This window comes from Cyprinus carpio, chromosome B5 (assembly GCF_018340385.1).
Source record: "Cyprinus carpio isolate SPL01 chromosome B5, ASM1834038v1, whole genome shotgun sequence".
NCBI classification, from domain to species: Eukaryota; Metazoa; Chordata; class Actinopteri; order Cypriniformes; family Cyprinidae; genus Cyprinus; species Cyprinus carpio.
In genome coordinates this window covers 37,406,338-37,410,801 of record NC_056601.1, presented here as the reverse complement: position 1 = coordinate 37,410,801, position 4,464 = coordinate 37,406,338, and the positions used below count along the sequence as shown (strand labels likewise).

The following is a 4,464-nucleotide window of genomic DNA, read 5'->3' as shown; positions in this document are numbered from 1 at the left end:
AGCTGCTGCATTTTGGACTAACTGGAGTTTGTTTACTAAGCGTGCAGAACAACCACCCAATAGAGCATTACAATAGTCTAACCTTGAGGTCATAAACGCATGGATTAACATTTCTGCATTTGACATTGAGAGCATCGGCCGTAATTTCGATATATTTTTGAGATGGAAAAATGCAGTTTTACAAATGCTAGAAACGTGGCTTTCTAAGGAAAGGTTGCTATCAAATAGCACACTTAGGTTCCTAACTGATGACGAAGAATTGACAGAGCAGCCATCAAGGCTTAGACAGCGTTCTAGGTCATTACATGCAGAGCTTGTAAAGAGACTTGTAGTACTGATTTAAATTATTTTATTATATTGTTTTTAGTGATTTGAACCTGAAGATCTTTGATTTCTCCAGCTAGGACTTCTGCTCTGTTCACAGAAAAAGTATTAAAACATTACATTAAATTACTGCATCCTGATGTCATCAGTGCTAAACCACTGACTAGTTAAGGGGTCTTACTAGAGGAAATTCCATAAAATACAATGAAAATATATAGAATTTAAGCGTAAGATGGTCCATGTCATTTTAAAAGACTATACAGTTTGGGATCACAGTGGTGTTAAAGACATTATGCAACATTTGCAATATTACAGTTAATTTCTATTTCAAATAAACAATGTTATTTAAACTTTCTGACCTAAAAAAGAAAACTCTATTATGGTTTCCAAATATTTTCAGTGGTGATTCTGATCAAAATAAGAAATGTTGCTTGTAAAATATATTCAAACTGATGATTTATTTCAAATTGGGTGACACTTTATATTAGGTGGCCTTAACTGCTATGTACTTACATCTAAAAATAAGTACAATGTACTCATTGTGTTCATATTGAATTGCAAAACACTTTTTCTGCGGTAGGTTAGGGACAGGTTTTGGTAGGTTTAAGGGTGGGTTAGTGTAAGGGAAGGGTCAACAGTGTAATTATAAATGTAATTACAGAAATTAATTACAGATGTAATTACATATATTTTTAAAAATATAATTATAATGTAAAAACATGTATGTACACAATGAGTGCATTGTACCAAATGTTTAATTTACTGTAAGTACATCATTGTTAAGGCCACCTAATATAAAGTGGGACCTTAAACTGTAATAATAATTACTGTTTCTGATTATTTGCTATATAAGGATTATTTGATATTATGCATGTATTGTAAAGTTTTGTTGATTTTTTATTCTGGTGGATCTAAAATTTGAATTACCTTTTTTCATAAGAAAGATACACTGAATTCTCCTGACTGAAGGTGTCAATGTCCTTCTGTAGTTTGCTGGACTCCATCGTTAGCTCACTTATTTTACTCCTGAAGCAAACAAAGAAATATTTATAAGGCTGTCTTATCTGAAATGTGGTAAAAAAAAAAAATTGTCCTTCATAACTTTTTACCGTAATAACCCAAGGTAATATGACTTATCCAGGATTTGTCTCTGTGGTCCTCAAGAAGTGAAAATAAAGCAATCAGTGCAGGTCTCACATCACTTTAATGTTCGTTAGAAAAAGGAAAGTTCGTTCACCCTTCATGGCCATCTTCATTCCGCTGAGACCCTGCTGAGTCACCGGCCGATCAGCGACTTTAATCTGAGCCGATAAAACACCAGGAGAAGCCACGGTTCCAGCTCTGCTGCCTGGACGAGTGGAGCCCGGGATCATCTGTGACCCTCACACACACACACACACACACAGACACACACACAGACACACACACACAGACACACAGACACACAGAGACACACACACACAGAGACACACACACACAGACACACACACACACACACACACACACACACACACACACACACACACACACACACACACACACACACAGAGAGACACACACACACACGTCGCTACACTCTTATAATGCTGCATGATATCAGACAGCATGACTGTAATAATGATTGCTCACCACGGTGCTGACTCTGACGGCTGTCTGCGGGGGTCGGAGGGCTGTAGGCGGTCGTCCAGAAACCGGTCCAAAAAAACCACGGCTCACGGGTCTCTGGCTTGCCATTGTGGTCTGAAATGTAAAGTTGAAAAGAAAAAATATATATATTGCACATTATAATATATTAGATTAGAGCAGAGTATAATACAGCACAGTAGAACAAATTGCAGATGAGTTTTTGTGAAAAGACAGTTCTCAACATCGTACAGTCACTGTAAGTATGAACTCAAATGTGAAGAAGATGCTAGAAGAACAAAGAATGAACGCCATCATTCTGGATACAGGAGAATGCATTTTTACACCATTTAAGAGCAGAATACCAGACTTTACACTTGGGAAACGACAGTGGAAACATTCCTGATCTATTTTTATGACAACATTTGATGTACATAAGTATTATGTATTAAATTAAAAATACAAAGTCAAAATGAAGTTATGAAAAATTCTGGTTCTTGAATATTAATAAGCAGTTTAGAGACACAGCAAGATAATGCCACTTTATTTAAAATACAAAACAAATAAAACAGCTGTAATAAGATTAAATGCATGATTATAATAAGGTGCAGTGGGAGCACCATGACATAATGACAATCATAACATCAGAGAGTAACACCACATTACCCACTGAGTACCATATTAAATTACCGTGGTATTAACAGGGTTTATGAGGTACACCCTTGCCATTATGCATGTCCGATTCATTGAAAAGAACCGACTCATAAGAGTGAATTATTCGCCAGATGTGATTCTACACAGCCAGAAGAAAACACAGGACGAACTGTAGGATGTTTGGATATTGAAGCTGAATTCAATAACAGAGTAATGAGAACAACAGAGCAATTAAACACGCTGTTTATATGGGAATATTATATCAATGTTTGAGACAAACAGCTTAAATAAAACACCCTGATTTACAGCTCATCAGTCTACTGTCATTCTGAATGTACAGAGAACATGAGGTATAAAATACAGCGTTGTACAAGTCCTTTCAGCTACAAACCAAAGTAAATCAAGTAAAATTAACTTTACGTGATTTAATAAGTGATCGCTTACCTTTACCTTTGTTTGTACTCGTATAGTGTAGCTGCTTTAACAGGCAAACCAAACGCTCGCCTCTGAGTTGCCTAGCAACCGTGGAATGTCATCACGAGATTTTGAGGGAGAAGTGTGCAGCGCTGCCCCCTCCTGTCTGCAAGTGATGCAGCAACGCACATACTGTAAAGTTTTCTCTTATACATATTATAACTATATAAAAACGTTCTAACTATATTTATACAACAACACCCTTAATATAACCCTAAATGAACAACTTACAATGGCGTATCAGCTGCTTTATAGCGGCATTTGGATTTTGATTTGAAGTTTTCTGCTTAGAAACAATCTGTTATTATTGTATAAAGTGCCATAAAAAATAAAGGTTAGAGCAAACTAACATGGTTACAGCTTGAGGGAAGCTCCTGAATTTGTGAAAGAAAATGTGCTGCTCCAGTAATATCCTCTTCTTCATCGATACTGAGTAGGGGAATGAAACGTCCAAGGTTCAAACCTAAGGTCTGAACCTGGTTGTGCTCGGTCCATCCGTCCACTGACCACTAAAGACCCATCCAAGCCAGGCCAAGTTCACAAGCACGCATCCCCTCTCATCCTTACATCTGATTATGGGCACGACCTCCCGACTCCTCCGAAAACCAACACAGCCACACAATGGTCCCTCTTAGTATTAACATCAAGGTTAAGAGAATTAGGGCTGTCATTTGGAGGGCAATGTTACTTAGGTTTAAGAAGCCTAGGGTTAGAGTAATTAGGGTTAAGGGCAGTTAAAGAGGTATTTTGCCCAGGGTTACGCCACAGTGGTTACCATTGGTTAAGTTTAGAGCCAGGGTGGGTATAGCCACCGGGGTTACTAGGGTTATTGTTAGGGTTATTTTAGGTTAGTGGTTACAGGTTGGTGTTAGTGTTAGAGGTTAGGGTTAGGGTTAGGTTATATAGATAAATGCGAAGAGTGGTCACTTATGAAGTGGTCGACCCCCCCATGTCTCGTGACCCGTATGTGCTAGAGTGCTCAAACTTAGTTTATTATACTCCTTGGGCCCCCTCCAGTCGATTGCCCTTGGTTTCGTTGCTCTAGCGCCACCAGGTGCTGAAATATGGTATTGATCGTTCATTTCTGTTGTACCTAGAGAGCTGAAATTTGGTGTGTATACTAAATGGATGATGCCCAGTCGATTGCACTTGGTTTCATCACTCTAGCTCCACCAGGTGCCGAGATATAGCATTGATCACTTACTTGAGTTTCGCAGTTCTAGGGCTAGGGTTGAGTTTCTCTATACAGCTGATCAGCCCTAGGGTTGAGTTTCTCTATACAACTGTTATTTTTTTTTTTTTTTTTGGAGGCGGTGTATTTATATGTGTAGGTTGGACTTAATGTTTTGTGTTGGGTGTGTTGGTTGGGACTTAGTCATATGGGTTTGG

The 4,464-nt window shown here is 38.2% G+C and overlaps 1 long non-coding RNA gene across 1 annotated transcript; it reads right to left on the bottom strand.

Moving 5' to 3' along the window:
* Positions 1-371: 371 nt before the first annotated feature.
* LOC109076802 lies at positions 372-3,128 on the bottom strand. The gene is made up of 6 exons (XR_006154778.1): positions 3,046-3,128; positions 1,954-2,064; positions 1,562-1,697; positions 1,434-1,474; positions 1,252-1,350; positions 372-414 (listed from the first exon to the last, which is right to left on the bottom strand). It is a non-coding gene; the product is annotated as an uncharacterized LOC109076802 (long non-coding RNA).
* Positions 3,129-4,464: the final 1,336 nt, after the last annotated feature.